Source organism: Marmota flaviventris, chromosome 16 (assembly GCF_047511675.1).
Source record: "Marmota flaviventris isolate mMarFla1 chromosome 16, mMarFla1.hap1, whole genome shotgun sequence".
Taxonomy (NCBI): domain Eukaryota; kingdom Metazoa; phylum Chordata; class Mammalia; order Rodentia; family Sciuridae; genus Marmota; species Marmota flaviventris.
The window spans coordinates 74,819,255-74,836,945 of record NC_092513.1 but is presented as its reverse complement, the minus strand read 5'-3'; the positions used below and the strand labels follow the sequence as shown (position 1 = coordinate 74,836,945).

Genomic DNA, 17,691 nt, shown 5'->3' with positions numbered 1-17,691 from the left:
TTGATCAGACTGATGGAGTCACCTGCTGTTCTCTCTGCATGGGGGTTTCTCCATCCAGCTGCTTGCATACAGCTATTATAAAATTTGCTAGGCCTACCAACACCACCCACAGTAATGACTTGGGAAATATTTGAGGGATATCATCATCCAATGTTAGTCTTCTGGGGGCCACCTTAAGAAACCATTCACATCTCACTTTATAGAATATAGAAACAAGAGTGAAAAGATCAGCATGAAAACTAACCTGGGAGGAAATTTATTGGTGTAGTCACACCAGCACCTCACAAGAGGCCACCCCTGGGGCTACTAGAGCTATTCAAACTTCCTTGAGAAGTATCCCCTAGAATGGAAAAGATGTAGCAGGTAGTCATACTACAAAACACAGCTATAATATGTTGCAACAAATAGAGATGGAAATGAGCCAATTGTACAATACAATTAATGTTTATTTTTGGAATAACTCATCTCACCTATGGAGGATCTCATGTGTGAGTGTCCCATAGTTTCAGGCCCAATTTGGTATACAGCTAATTTTTTTTTTTTTTAACTGTTGAGAACACCTGAATCTATGTACTACTCAAATGTAGTAACGCTACTGATCATTGGCAATCAGTAGAATACTCAATCATTAATGCACACCAACTGTATGGTCATATTGTATATAGCCTTAGATACAGTAATACATATCTGCACAAATCTAAACTACATGCTGAGGTTGATTTCAAGAACCTGATCTTCACAGAGTTTATTACCTCTTGCTTGATTTTCCTTTCCCATAAACTTCCCTTATAAGAGGAGCCTAGTCTAACCACCAATATCCTACAATGACATTAACATCCAATAAACTGTGAGACTTACCTCATGCAAATATGTGGGTAGTGGTAGGCTGAAGCCATATCCAATTGAGTTGAGTCAGGTACTGAAGGTGGAGTAGGTAAACCATAAGCTTATCTGACATTATATGCTCCCGTTCCCGCTATTTGGAACTACACTAAGTCACTCAAACTTACCTTCACAGGAACACAGAGAATACAGGTTGTAAGGGGAACCCAGCAGGCCTGAAATAAAATCAAATAGCCTCACTTATCACAATCTTTCTCCCATCCAGCCCTGGAAAATTGTTTCCACACTTGAATGTTGCCCAAAATGCAAAAATAATTTTATTGAATAGCAGTCTGTCCCTACAAGCTATACTGGCCCAACTCTCCAAAGCCACAGAGAATTTTCCCAACAGTTCCCCCTGATTATTAACCCTGGATCACTAATTTGGGGGGCAGCAGGAATAGCATATATGTGGCACACCACACAACAATTAAAAGAAACACAGCCATACCCAAAGAATTATCTACACAAACTATACAACTGCCCAAGGACTGAAATTTCTCATGGAAGTGCACTTCAGGGACCATGATGTGAGATAACTACACCCTTGGATCAATAATTAGCTGTGCATTTGATGAAAATTGATGCTTGTTGGTGGACATTATTCGCTAAGTTTTAATAACAGCAAGAACATGTATCAAAGTGGTCAGAAGGTCATTCTATTAACAAAATGGATGGAATAAATAAAAAGCTTCTTATTTTATTATCTATAAGTGGGCCTGCAGGCTAAGAATAGGCTTTGAAACCCTGGTTTATGTCCGTGTGGAATGCTAGGTCTTCAGGAACCTATATCACTGGCTCCAAATTCAGGCACTACAAAGTAACATCCAACTTAGATTATAACACAACATGGAGCCACAAAAATGGGTTACTACATAAACCAGCCCCTGTATGTAGGCCCCAGTGTTATTTATTTCTTTTTAGCTGGCCAAGACTCTTGGCTCAAAGCCTGATGGGACCAAACAAAAATATTCAAATATCCCATTGTATTAACTATAGCCTGAACAAACAAAAATTTCTTATGCATTTAGAGCTGCCTGCTTTGCATTCTCCATAAAACTGAACTCAATATCTGCTAGCAGTAGATAAAGACAAACCCTGGGGTATAAAGGACCCCAAGTTGGGCTGGAGTTGTGGCTCAGTGGTAGAGTGCTTGCGTGGCATGTGCGAGGCCCTGAGTTCGATCCTCTGCACCACATATAAGTAAACAAAATAAAAAAGATCCATTGACAAAAAAAAAAAAAAAAAAAAAAAACCCAAGTTGCTGCTCTTCAGAGCTCTGTGACCCAGGGACTCCCTGTGATGGGATGAATTGTGACCACCCCTAAAAATAATATGCTGAAATCCCAACACCCAGGATCTCAGAATATGATCGTACTTGGAGATAGGGGCTTTACAGAGGTAACCATGTTAAAGTGATGTTTTTAAGTGTGGGCTCTAATTCAACCATTGATGTCCTTGTTAAGGGGCCATTGGAACATAGAGGGATGTCTACAATATGCCCTATATATTGTCTTTTATTTAATCCTTAAAACAATCTTTTGATATAATTATTGCTATATCCATCTTGAATAAAAGAGTTCTAATTCCAGGATCACACATTGTAATAGATACAAATTTCTAGATTTGAATTGATTATTTTTTAAAAATATTTTTTAGTTGTAGATGGACATAATACCTTTATTTTATTTATTTTTTAATTTTTAATGTGGTGCCAGGGAGCAAACCCAGTGCCTCACGCATGCTAGGCAAACGCTCTACCACTGAGCCACCACCCGGGCCCTTGAATTGGTCAAGATTCTATCCTTTTCCCACTATATTATTTTCCTCTTAATTTTGGCATCAACTTTTTTATTCATGCTATTCAAACTATAGACAAACAACTGAAATTATGTCAATTAAGGCATTCTAAGGCAAATATGTTTCAGGCATGATATGTATTTCATGGTCAATATCAGAAAGATCTTGAAAACAGCTAAGCTTTATTCTTGTCTCAGGGAAATCTCTTAAGAAAATATGCATTGCATATTACTATTTCAAGTTGTAAAGAAATGGTATCATGGGAAAAAATCAATGCTTATTCTCTTTCAGGAGATATCAGTTGATTTTCAGTAGACATTCCATTTGCATCTTTTTATCTGTTTTTGTACTTGTCATAGTTGCTTACACTGCTTTCTTAGGTTACACAGAGATAACAGGAGACTCAGATTTTTTCTAATAGAAACTCAGTTGAACTCCTCACCTACAGTAACATCAGTCACCAGAAAGGCATTCGAGGAAAATAACCAGTTGTTTGGCGAAGCTGTATCATAAACCTTCTCAGGGCTAATTTTTCTTGCTCAATCTCTTTGAACCGGATGATTAAAGATTTCTGAAGTTTTTCAATGTGAATCCTGGTCTTCTTTTCCTCTCCAAGGTTGTTCACAAGAGCCCTATGCAGGAATATGGGGTCTCCAGACTTCAAGATGCTCCTCTTTATCATGAAGCCCATTCTATTGTCCTTAAACTGTGACTGAAGAGATTCAAGGCAGGATAGTGAAGCTGCCTGTAAGTGTCTCTGTAAAATGATTTGTGTTTTAGAATATTAGAAACCATAGCACCATGGGAACAGAGCCTCAAAAGAATCTTGGAGTTGAGTGACATCAGAGATCTACCTAGTCCAAACCCTTAAATTTACTAATCAGAAGATTTTAAGTTTGAAGATAAATTATTCCTAGTTTAGGAATATAGATGAGTGTAGTGAAGGCTATCTAATACTAACCACCATCTCTTGTTCCTCTACTTAGGTTAAATGGTGCCTTTAGGGGCTTCTAATCAGGACCAAGACGTTCAAGAGAGAAAATTAGAAGGTTGATTCAACAATTGGGTTTTAGAAACTTATTCTTCATTCTCTTATCTATTTACCTAAAGTTTCTGAATGAGATTGTGTCTTTGTTTACACTTAAAGTGAGACTTAGACAAGAATATTTTCATGAACTATCTAATTTTCATATAAGAATAGGAAACAAGAAACATGTATGTATTCATCTTCACAAAAAACAAAAAATATAAACTAAGAATTAATGAGATTATCTAAATGGAAAGAGGCAATGCAGATAGGATGGAGAATGGGAGCTAGGTAGGAGGAATATGAAGGCTTCTTCTTTGAGTACACCCAAGTCTAACATTCTGACATTTAGAAATGCTCATTTTTCTTGTGCTCAAAATAATTAAATTAAATTAAACAAGATTGGGGGAGGTGATATCCCAAACTACTTCATGTGAACTCCAAGATTGAGCAAAGATGCAAAAAACTTTATGAGGATTGAGAACTAAATTCTGTGTTGGAGAAAGAGCTACAAATGAAGAATGAAGAAAGGCTATTCTGTATTCTATGGTGCTAGACTGGGATGTGTGCTTTTATGAATCAGCATGAATTTGATTATATGAGTCGGTACTAATCTGTAGTTCTATGCATTAGTATGAATTTGTGATTATATGACTCAGCATAAATTAATCATTCCATGAATCTGAGGCTATATAAATCAGTATAAATTCTTATGAGGAATGGTCCACTAGAAACTCTGGCCTCCAGAGAAACCTTAGAGACTTGAAACTTTGTGACTACTCCAACCTAAATTGAGGCCTGTTTATTTATTCCCAGCTTCACTTTCTGGAAGGTGCAAAAAACAGGTTTATTTCTCTCTCTGTGGGTTTTATCTCTGACTTTCACTTAAGTCTTGATTTTGTTGTTTTATTTCCTTTAAACTTTTTACACATGCATAATTCTTTTAGCTCTCCTATTACTGAAATCTCAGGCCAGAGGGCCAACTCTGGGGATCCCAACAAATCAGGTATGGCTACTCTCCCCAAAAACCAAAAGGAAAAAGTAATGGTGAAAAGCAGAAAATGAACTTAAATCAATATGGCCATAATGGAAGGCAAAGCAAGACAGCATCTTGGCTTTGTCTTCAGAGTACTGACAAGAGGTTTAGGTTTAGCAGGGGGTAAGAGGTATGCATAATTAAACATTCCTGGTCAAATCGTGGTCTGATTGGTCATTATTTCAGTCCTGGTTCTGTGAAGTGGCTCCAGAGAAGTCCTTAAGTACTTGAGGGGCATGATTATCTATCAGATCTGTGATCCTCAAAAGGGGCAGTCAGGTTCCCATGAGATGCTGTTCTTGCTTAGAGTTGCAGTCTCATTATGGCGTGATCTGCTTGCAAGGCTACACTATTCCGAGAAGAGGTTGGGCAATGATTGGAGACTTCTAGTGCTGCTCTAGGGGATCTAGAACAGGACGCTGGCAATTCAATGTCCTTACAAACCAATACGTTAGTTACTTTTATATTGGTGTTCTCAGTTTTGAAGGGGGACGAGATAGGTTAGGGCTAATAAACCATGTATCTGAATGAAAGTATTAGAAATATCAGGGTGCCCAGAAAGCAGTATTTACATACTCAGCAAGGTAAATTTTACTTCTGCAGAAAGGTGTGCTACCAAAAAAACTCAAGCAAGAACAATAGGCGGGAGGTCTGTCCAGGTTTTTATCCCTAAAGCAGCATTTCCCCTTTCTATCACTATTTTAGTGATAGAAAGTCACATAATAGGTAAAATATTTTCAAATTTGATTTTTAAAAAGCTAACAGACCAAAGAAACTCAATGAGCCCAAAATATAAGAAAAAAAGAAGAAAAGTAAATCAAAGCATATTATAATCAGATTGTTCAAAATGTTATAAAACAGCCAGAGAAATAAGATACATTACATATAAAAGAACAATGATTGTATTCCATGCTTATGATAATTTTATCAAAATGGATTCTACTATCATGTGTAACTAAAACAAACCAATAAAAAAAGAACAAAAGAATATTTCTCTTAGGAAACACGTTAGGGTAGCAAACACTGAAGTAACATCTTTGTAGTACTTATACAAAAAAAAATAATTTTTAAATCAAAGACCTTTTCTTTTTTCTTTTTTTTAACGAGAGAGAGAATTTTAATATTTATTTATTTATTTATTTTAGTTTTTGGCGGACACAACATCTTTGTTTGTATGTGGTGCTGAGGATCGAACCTGGGCCACACGCATGCCAGGCGAGCGCGCTACCGCTTGAGCCACATCCCCAGCCCATCAAAGACCTTTTCATACAAGGAAAACCATAATCAGTCAACTGAATAACTGCTATATAACAAATGTTAAAATGTTTGCCTTCTCCTTGAAGGAAAGAGATGTCATATGAATCTTCACAAAGGAATAAAGAATATTTGGATAATAAGTATGTGAGTAAATGATTTTTAAAAATTTCCTAAAAAATTAAAAATAGAGGTACAATATGATCCAGCATCTCACTTTTGAGTATGAACTTAAAAGAATTGAAATCAGGATCTCAAAGACATATCTGCACATCCATATTCATTGTAGCATTATTTACAATAACCAAGATATAAAAACAACCCAAATATCTATGAACATTAGAATTAATAAAGAAAATGTGATGTGTATACACTCACACACACATACGTACACATACATACATCATGGAACACTATTCTACAGCCTTTAAAAAGAAAAAGAAAGAAATCCTACCATTTATGACAATATGCATAAAACTAGAAGATGCTAAGTGAAATAAATCAGGCACAGAAGGACCAATACATAATTCTACTTACATGAAGCATCTAAAATAGTCAAAGAAGTAGAAAACTAAATGGTAGACTCCAGGGGATAAGAGACGGGAAAATGAGACATTGTTGTTGAATGGGTATAAAGTTACAGTTACACAAAATGAAATAAGTTCTAGAGATCTGTTGAACAACGTAGTGTCTATAGTTAGCAATATGGTATCATGCACTTAAAATTCCATTAAAACCTGATGTTAAATTGTTTTTTCATGGTGCTTAGGGATCAAACCCAGGGCTTCATGCATGCGAGGCAAGTGCTCTACCACTGAGCTACATCCCTATCCTCATGTTAAATATTTTACTATCAAATATATATACACATAAAAAAAAAAAAAAAACTCCAGTAACAAAGCTGGCCATGCTGGTCTATGCCTATAAACTAAGCTACTCAGGAGGCAAAGGCAGGAGGATCACAAGTTAAAGGCCATCCTGGGAAACTTAACAAGAGTTTGTCTCAAAATAAAAAGGGCTGGGGATGTAGCTCACTGTCAGAGAACTTGCCTAGCATGCATTATTGCAGCAAACAGACAAAACCACCAGAAGCAAATGAGCGAATCCAAAAAAGAAACAGAAGGAAAATTTTGGAAACAACGGATGTGTATTACCTTGGCAGTGGGGATATTTTCGTGGATATATGCATATGTCTAAATTCATCAAGTTGTACAGATTAAATATGTGCCAAGGTTTATATACCAATTATACTTCAGTAAAGTTTAAAATTTGAGTTTACACATACAGTAACAAAAATAGAAAAGGATAAGCAAATTAAACCCAAAGTAAGCAGAAAATAAAGACCATTAATCATGAAGTAGAAAAAAGGAAAAGCAATAAAGAAAATAAATGAATTTAAAAGTTTATACTTGGGGCTGGGGCTCTAGCTCAGTGGCAGAGCACTTACCTAGCACATGTGAGGCACTGGGTTCCATCCTCAGCACTATATAAAAGTAAATGAAGGCATGCTGTCCATCTACAATTACGAGAGAGAGAGAGAGAGAGAGAGAGAGAGAGAGAGAGAGAGAGAGATTAACCTTTTTTAAAAAACTTATTCTTTGATATTTGAATAAAATTTCAGAGTCTATAAATAGTAAACGGATAATAAGAGAATCAAAGGCTGTGGGATATGTTTCTCCTTTGCTAGAAATCAAGAAAACTCTTTTTTCCCTTTTGATCAAAACCTTGTCTTCATTATTGGTTTGGCATCAGGGATGAGTATTGAGCATTCAGTAACAATTGGTGGTCCAGATGGACCTGCCACTCCAATTTTCTAGGGATGGTCTAGCATTCTGGGGAACCCTCCTTCCATGCTAAGGATGAAAGGTAGCTGGTGAGCTTGTTGAGAGCCAACAACTGGAGAATTAGGAGATGAGGTGAGTTTGCCTGGGGCCAAACCAGAGGAGCTGTTCCTGTGAGTAAAGGGAGGGACTGAGGGACCATCCCAGCGGCTGCTGAAGTTTATTTTGCTTCTGGGAATGCCTTCCTTCTCTCCCTGAACTGCATGTGTTGCTCCATCAATTGGTCTACCCTGAGAAAAAGGAAACCCAAAGCAGTAAACTTGCAACACCTTGGTCATTCAATAAGCTCCCTGGGTGTGCACTCTGAGATACTCGATTCCATATATCTGGTTCCCTTTCGTAGGAACATTTGGTTCCTCTTTATTGAGACATCTGTGGCATCACTGCTGTAGGAATCATGGTTAAGTGGAAGTAGGGAACTTAGGGGATTTCCTCCCATCTGGTCTATTTTAAAGGTTCTTATCTGTCAGCCGTGGTTTGGGGGCTCCTCTCTGGTTGTGTGTGTCTGTGTTTTTGTTTGTATCCATTACAAGCTCTTTAAGAGACAGGTGATACTGCTTTGATCCTATAGGCAATCTCTTGGGAAAGATCTTGGCTGAAAAGTCATCTATAAGTATAAGACTTTCTAAGAAAAAGATGAGTTTTACTATAACGATCTAGCCTTAAAATGGCTCTCTGAATTATATAATTTTGCAGTTGGAGTTGTTCTTTCAGAGGTAAAATAAGTAGAAGAAAACCTGCAGGTACATGCATGATAAGGAGTCTGAACAGCTAGAAATTAAGCTAATAGTGCAAAAAGACACTGCTTCTCAGCCCAGCACCAGGGAGTTGCAGATCATCCAGCTCTGAGTCAGAGACATCAACCCTGGGCTAGAGGAGAAAGTCTCAGGAAAGCTGCCTGGGCTGTAAAAAAAAAAAAAAAAAAGGGCAAAAAGGACTTGGCTTCTGTCCTGCCTTCAGCCCTTCTTTCTAATGGGGGAAACCAGATTTTGAGAATGGAGTTGGTTCTCTGATTCTGCTGGTGGGTGGGGTCTGTGTGGGCTGCAGGCCTTGCTGATTTCTTTCTTCATTCTTATCTCTTAGGTTCAAGGAGTGATGGTAGAGGGCAAGAATAAAAGAAGTGAGTTTTGTTTTGAGTGAAAGGAAGGGAGATAGAGCTCTCGAGATGCAAGGGGGGACCTGGCAGTAGGGTTTCCCATTTGGGTGCTAGTCTGACGACTTGTATGGCTTCTGGGTAGGGGCATTGATCAGAGTCCATGCTGAACAGATATTGGAAAGTGCTGGGGCTGCTGATTGGAATTTATATTGAACAGGTATTGGGAAGGTACTGGGGCTATTGGCTTGGCTGGTAACCTTCTAATTGATTATGTCCCTTTAGTCCTTAAGTCTAAACTTTTCTGCAACCTCCATTTGGGTCTGCCCTCACTTCTGTTTTCCCACAGCTCTGGGGCAAAGGACTTGGCTGCAATGTTTCTACAGGTTAACCTCAGTGGTCTTTACATTTGAAAAACAACAACAACAACAACTTTAATTGGTGCCCATTGCCCTGACTGCCCAACCATTAAACTATGTTATCTTTTCCAGGGGGTGTAGGCTGTCAGTCACAAAGGATGTGGCAAAGGGAGCCAGTATGCTAGATTATGACCTGAAGACAGGAATAGTTTCCCCTTTTAAGATTTGATAGGATACCCCATTTGACCAGGGGCCATCCATCACTGGAGCATATCAATTCTTGCTATTACAATATCCCATTCAATTAAATGCATGGGGAGACTAGCAGGATAAACAACTGCATCCAGGGGGAAAAAAAAACAGAAACTAAAGCCAACCTGTGTTTTGTTGGCAGCCACTGCAAAGGGATCTTCAACAAAGCCTAAGGAAAAGGATGGATAGGGCCTCCCCCATTGAATATCAATGTGCCTAGTGTAAGAAAAAGAAAAAGAGCCTCTGGGCATAACTGACAGTGGGGATGCACTTATTAAAGCTGATGGCATTTTGATAATGATAAGGGTGACAGGTCAGGCTCAATAATAGCCTGTGTTCCAACCCCTTCAATGCAATCTGGGCACAGTTTTTGTATATACCAGACTGTCCGATTCCTCTTGTGTAATGAATTTGTTGTGTGAATTAAGTGCACAGATAATATTCGTACCCAAAAGCAATAACTTAATTTGCAAGTGCCTCCCCAAAATTCACTCTGGTTCCAGCTTTTGCTTGCTAACCAGGAAAAGAAACTAAGCACATTCCATTGGAGGTCTACGAAAAACATGATCCCTGCCCAATGTATGCTTTATCCAGTCACCAGCCAACTGCCACCATGGACCTCTGGACTGCCCTGATGCTAAATGCCCTCACACTGTTCATATCCCACCTGATAGAAACAAGGTATTTGGGTCACTTTCCCCCAACTTCACTCTCTCAGCAGGAAGCAGCTTGGGGGTGTCATCGCACATTTTCCCAAAGAAATGGAAGACAGAAATTGACAATGGAGAAATGTAACAGTGGTCCACTACATGTTTGAATATAGCCCTTGCTGCTCTGCCACTGAGGCTTATTTTAAAATAGACATGTTTTTTCCTCTTCTCCTTAATGTCCCCTCCCTAATCTCAGGAGAAACAGGATTACCCCTCTTCTCCAGTGCAGATCAAGTTATATGTTCCTGAGCACACACTCTCACCACAGTAAAGAAGTAATTCAGACTTTGGGGAGGGTATTGGAAGATCTAAGAAGATCCCAAATTTACAAGTTAATTACAATTCCCATCAGGAAACACCTGGAATCACATCTTTAAAAACCTTCTGTTTCCCTGAATAGGTAGAATCACAGACTCTGGGACAGAAATCCCCTGTGTTTCCCTTTACTAGCAAAGCAATGAAATTTATTTTTCCTTTAAAAAATGATAATATTAATAACAATTTTATTTATTTATTTTTATTTGTTTTACTTAGTTACACATGACAGTACAATGATCTTGACATATCATACATTTGAATCAGATGGGATATAATTTCTCATTTTTCTGAGTAAACAGGTTGCAATTTTAATATCCTTGTGCTTCTGACAATTTTCCTCAGGACTGTCTTAAGAATTGTTCAATGTTTAAGAATCACCAGGAGAACTTGAGACATATTCCTGAGTCTACCTTTAGAGTTCTCATTTAGTACTGTTGGGGTAGGGGCTTTAAAATGTGCGTGTTTTCATGTTCTTTGCGCCAAATTACGAATCTAACATATCAATTCTTTGTATAATATTAAGGCTACTTATCTGCTTTTTAATTTTTTTTAGATAAGATCTCACTAGGTACCTGGGCTGGTCTGGAACTTTGTAGCTCAAGTCTTAGCTTTCTAAGTAGCTCAGGCTACAGTTGTATACCACCACTTTCACCCACAATATTTATTTCAAATTCATGTCTGTTATATTATCTTCATAATTTCTGGGTTTCTTCCAGTGGTCTGTTTCTTTGGGTTTTTGTTTGTCTGTTTTTTGGCCTTACCTTTTTGTATACTTTGTTATTTTTGTAGAAAACACTGGACACTGTACTGCTGCAGTCCGGCTGCAGCAAAATAACCGGGGGGGGGGGGTGGGTGGGGGGGTGACGAACAACTTGTGTACGTTGATACAGCAGTAGTGGAAGCCATTTATTGTAGGACAAGAGGGGTATATATACATTCCACACAGCTTATCTTAATTAGCATAAACTAGATACTTTTCATCACGGTGACCAAAAGATCTAACAACAACAATTAGAGGAGACAAGTTTATGTAGCTCATGGTTTCAGAGGTCTCACTCCACTGACCACCAACTCCATAGCTCTGGGGCCAAGGTGAGGCAGAACACAGTGGGGGAAGTGTACGGTGTGGGAAAGCAGCTCAGGATATGGCAATGAGGATGCAGAGAGAGACCTCTGCTCACCAGGGACAAACTGTGTACCCCAAAGACATGCCCCCTTTGATTGACTACAGTTACCATCCGGTTAATCCACACCAGTGGGTTAATGCACTCATTAGGAAGAGGATTAAGCTCTCAACACCCAATCATTTCACCTCTAAACTTTCATGCATGATGGTGTGATATGGGTATAACATATGAGCTTTCCAGGGATGCCTCACATCTAAAGTATAACCTTCTCTTACCTTTAAATAAGCCTCCCATGAATTCTAAGGACATGCAGAATGTAGGCCAATTCTTGCCAGAGGTAACATGAGTGGCCTCTACTCCAATTCCCACTAAGGTGCTTACTTCAATCTCAAAACCTCATGGACACGGCCTCTACTGTCTGCATCTCTCCACACATTCTGGTCTGACCTCACATCAGCATAACCCACAAAGCTCTCTCCTAGCACTCTAGGCTTTCTCTAGCCTGTTTCTCCGAGCTTTCTCAACGTCTCCTGAAAACCAGTTCCAAAATCCTCTAAATTATATGACCAGGTATACTCAAAAACACCTGCACATTCCCAGCACTATTTTTCTGGGTTAATCACTTTTCTGGGTTAATCAGTCATGTGCCACAGTACTAAAATATCTGAGATCAATACCATGAAAGGAGAAAAGACTAATTTGGGCTCATTGTATGGAGGTTACAACCCATGATTGCTTGGCCCTGTTGCCTTTGGACCTGAGGCTGGGCAGTATAGTATGCTGGAGGAAAACTGCTCACTTCAATGTGGCCAGGAAGCAAAGAGAAAAAGAAAGGGGGTAGTGATAGGGAAAGACCTATGTCCCAATATCCCATCTGTAAAACAACCCCAATGACATGATTAACTTCCACTGCATCCCACCTCCTAAAACCTCCCCCTACCTCCCAATAGCACCATTCACTGCAGACCAAGCTTTTGACTCATGAGCCTTTCCCAGACAATGATTTCCCAACCCTTGGTGGGGACTGGATCCCCTCACTTATTCCTTCCACCACTTCACATACAAAGGGTAACCCTGCTCAGAAACCATCCCTGGGTCACAGCCAGAAGGAGAGTCAGCCTAAGGAGGCAGGAACATGAAACCTCGGGTGAGTCCCAGGAAGGAAGGGCCTGTTGTGGGGTGCCCTGGTGGCCACCTCGAGCACGCAGCTCACTGATATGTCAACCACTCAATGCGCAGAGGTTCTGCAGGCTTTCAGCAGCCTCACATTGTGGAACACAGTATTTTCATCCACCAACTTAGCCTCAGAGCAGCCACCAGAAAGAATCTATTACTGCCCAGATGAAGTTCAGGGTGTTGGCATGGATAAGGACTTTCCCATCTTTCCAGAAAACCCCATGATTTTATGCCTGCTTCCCATCACAAACATTATGCCTATTTTAAAGTTTCTGTTCTCCACTGCCATCTTATAACTGAGACACCTGGACCACACGCATGCTGAAGAGGAACCTGCCTGCCTAAAGAGCATACACTGCGGAACCCACCTGCATGAGGAAGAGCCAGAAATCAACAGTCATGTGGGCTCTTTGGCCCCAAAGAATGCACTAACCCTGTTTGGAGCAATGTGGTGGATCAGAATGACCAGGGTCAATGCCTTGCCCAAAGAGTCCCTGATGCCCCATTCACAATGCATGCACAATCTGTAAGATATGAACACATTGTTGCCTGAATATATTTACTTCACACAGATGCCTGTTCACAAAAATGGTGCATACACACGCACACGCACACACACACACACACACACACATACACACACACAATAAACTATGCTAGTGTACAAAGTATATCTATCTCAAGACTAACTTCATCCTAACAACCCAATGCTGCTGAACTGAAAGGAATGAGCAGCATCAGCTACCATATTGGTTCCTGGCAGCTCCAGCGCACAAAGAATATGTGCACAAAATTCACCTGCCCAGGGTACTAACTTGAATTCCAACCCCAAATACACAAACAAAACCGCATTTACACCTCCAGACAAAAATAAACCTCATGGCTTCTGACAAGATGAACACGTGATATCTCTACCCTAAACACACAGAAACACCACCTGTTACTACATGAATTTTTGAACAAAAATACCCTATTCATCCTAAATGTTCAAGCATATTCCTATTAGTATTCATACAGGTACAACATCGGTTGGATACATACGTGTACAACAAATACACTGCTCCTATATACCCAATGAATATCTTACAGGCATAGACTCTGGAAAACCAAAAAGCATACAACCAGTCATATCTTGCACTACACAAAGCAGATCCACATAAAATCCCACAGTTCTAAAATAGACACATTCCATAACATCCAAAGACACAATCTATTTCCAAGCACAAATGAACCTCTCACATCTGCCAGAGTACACATCACAAGATCCCTATGAATTCAAAACACACTCAGCCACTAACAACTTATACTTCTCAAATGCATGAGACTAAACATAATTATACATTAGGACTCCACATTCTACTAACATCACCAAAATCATCAAGAATTACATGCTACAATAAACACAAAACACAATTACTAAGCATCCTGTATACACAGATTCTAAATACACACATCCACAAATCCATGAACATACACCTAATCACTTGGGTGCCTACATACAAAACACAAAAATGCTAGACTTGAATGCAATGAGTCAGAGAATTCAATACCAGCACACATGAAAAATCATGCACACATTAATCTCTATCTATGGATAAATATATACATAATTTCCAAACAGGAAAGGAGGGACAGACACATAAATATACCCAAATCATGAATATAGAGAGTCTTTAAAACACTACAAAGTATTCCATATCTTCAGAACACAACCTGCCAACCTCACCAGTCGAACGTTCCTGTCCACACCTAGAAATGGTTCTCCAAAGAAATACACTTTGAATAATCCTAGCAACCTCATTCCCAGTGAAGAAATTTATAGAATTCAACCATCCATCTACAAATCCACAAACCAATTTGCATGCCCAAGACACAAAAAAATCTCAAGAATATTATCTAAAATACACATAAGCTCACTTACAAACCCCAAATTATCACAGGCGAATAGAACACATTTTATTTTTACTCAAATGCTAACAAATAACTGTATCATGTATCCCTAAAACATATAAACACAATTCCCACAGCACAATGTCACCTCTTCATCACATACATAGATCCTCACCTCCCAGTTACAAATAACTTTCTACTTCATATATATATATATATATATATATATATATATATATATATATATATATCCCCAGAAAGCAGATATCAACTGTCATGTCCCTTAAATAAACATACTAATTGACACATAAATATTCTCCTTCTCAAAACTATTATGAACACATGCAACACAAACACACGTACTCCTGAGGTGTGGTAGTTAATACAAACTCAATACACAAGTAACTCTCCATAGGCATCTCATTTCTACACAGTCACCCATTACATAAAATATGCAAATATACCCAATTATACACAAAACATTATACTATCTTCATATTCAAGCTCACACACTCCCAACTATGAATAACTCCTTGTCTTCAAAAATGCAGAACCCTATCAACTCCACACCACACTTGAACATATTCATCCTACTACTCCACAAAATTAGCCTTCAAGCACACAAATACATATACATGAATAAAGAAAAGAAATTTTTTATAAAACCCCACATAACAAAGTACCAAATATACAAGTACCCCTCTTCCATTTCCCAACTACATCAATCACATGGCAAACCCAGAGATTTAGACCCAAACACATTCATTAACATAGCCCATACCCAAACACACACATTACACCCAAACATCCCAAGGTGCATTCATGAGCCTAAACAAATAAGTAACAGCCCTCCGAATACACCAAACACTGCACAGTCTCACAAAACACATCATGACTTTCCCTTGGTCTCAAATAGCCACCCAGACACCACCACCCACACCGGTGAATACATATCAGATTCTCATGGGTAAGTTGAAAACAAAACAAACCCTAAACTTTGAATGCATATCAACACATTAGGGACACCAGCATCTCACCAAAAAAAAAAAAAAGTAAAAAACACTCAAGCCCTCTGAATTCTTACCATCCCTCCAGGAAAAGTGCAGCATCTCATTTTCTCATACAAATAACCACTCCATGATCTTCATGCCCATCAAAATGAAAGGAAAACTTTCTGGCATCCAGAAATACATACAAGGACCCCCTAACAGCCCACCAACACCACGTGAGAGCATATCATCAGTTTCACTGCTCAACACATGAGTACCACAAAATTAATAATAAAATAGGGATCTTTTTATTACAAAATGTCTTTTGGTCAAATGGCTCTCTTATAATAAATATAATCAAAGAAACATCATGAAAGAACAAATAAGCCCTTCACCCAATCAAAATCCAATTCTCTTAGCTTATACCTGCCCTGTCTCTCACAGATTAGCTGCACACTATAAACCCAGCTAGAAATGCACAAGACCCTCCGTTCTTGGAAACTCCCCAGTCCGAAGTTATGGGAGAAGGTCACACCTGAAAACATGCTTGCCAGAAATGTTGATCATGCCAGGCACGGTGGTGCACACCTGTAATCCCAGCACCTTGGGAGGCTGAGGCAGGAGGATCGAGAGTTCAAAGCCAGCCTCAGCAACAGTGAAGTGCTAAGCAACTCAGTGAGACCCTGTCTCTAAATAAAATACAAACTAGAGCTGGGGATGTGGCTTAGTGGTCAAGTGCCCCTAAGTTCAATCCCCAGTAACCACTACCCCCTCGAATAACAGAAAGAGAAATGTTGACTAAACAAAACCCACAAACCACTCTAATCAAGAATTTTAACACAGAAACTTTGATCACTTAAGTCTTGATTAGATCTACTGGACTGAAACTCTTGGTGACATATACATGAATAAGACATACACAGCCCACACTCCAGAAGAGGCTACTTTCCTGAAACACTAGACAACTGAGGCACCCACCTAGGACCATCATATATGTTCCTTGGAGCCTACAATCTCCAATTCCAGCAGGACAGCTTGTTGCTAATAAAGCTCATTCTCACTACTTCTCAAGTCATTGACTCTACTAGCTTACAGTGAAAAAATATACACACACGATGTAAAATGCTCAACAGAACACTAACAAATTTTCTCCTGAAATTCTTCCATATCAAAAATGTATGTTAGAGGCTGGGCTTGAGTTCTCACAGCCCCAAAATTCACACATGAAAACCTAAACATATAAACATAAATTACTCTGAACATATGCAAACAACTCCCACAATCCTGAACACAAACACACATTTGGTTTTTTCCTTCCTCAGAATGGAAATGAAAGTAATGAATTTGAGCTCATCAGAAGTAGACTATGTTGGACACGGACATCTGCAACCTGGATCTATTCTCAATGAAGGGACTCTTTTACCAGTTTCTGAGAATGCTGCTGGAAACAGCCTTGGCTGTCAGCTCCTTTGACCTCTGCATCAGCTATAGAGAGCACCCTCAAGAGCTCTTACAACTTTCTAGGGAGGTTTCATGGATAAATGCGTAATAAAAAGCTGAGCACAGCCCTAATGACAATATTAATTCTTCCCTGACACATGAGGCTAGCTGAGACTATCTGGGGGCCTGGGTCGTATTTCAGCTTCTCCTCAGCCTGATTATGGTCTTTTTGAACTTTTCTTCAAAAAAAAAAAAAATACAATGCTGGCAAAACTGTCTCAGGACTGAACTGCAAGGAACTCAACATAAGACAGCATTCTTTGATTCCTTCAATGATTACTCATTAAGCACCAAGAGACACTGAAAGACCATCTCTCTTATGGATATTTCACCCCACAGAAGGAAATAGACAATAAACAAATATATGTATTATGGATTCACACATGGAGTTTTTGGAGAGAATCAGTCAGCAATTAAATTAAAGGACAGGGTCTCTA

The 17,691-nt window shown here is 39.1% G+C and overlaps 1 protein-coding gene across 2 annotated transcripts in view; it reads left to right on the top strand.

Annotated features, from left to right (window-relative positions):
• Window positions 1-6,142, top strand: part of LOC114107919 (F-box/WD repeat-containing protein 12-like) — a 42,998-nt gene extending 36,856 nt beyond the window's left edge. For both annotated transcript variants that reach the window (XR_011704751.1, XR_011704750.1), the window contains exons 11-12: window positions 3,299-3,429; window positions 5,891-6,142. The gene's annotated coding sequence lies outside the window, so the exon portion shown is untranslated. The remainder of the gene's footprint in view (window positions 1-3,298; window positions 3,430-5,890) is intronic.
• Window positions 6,143-17,691: the final 11,549 nt, after the last annotated feature.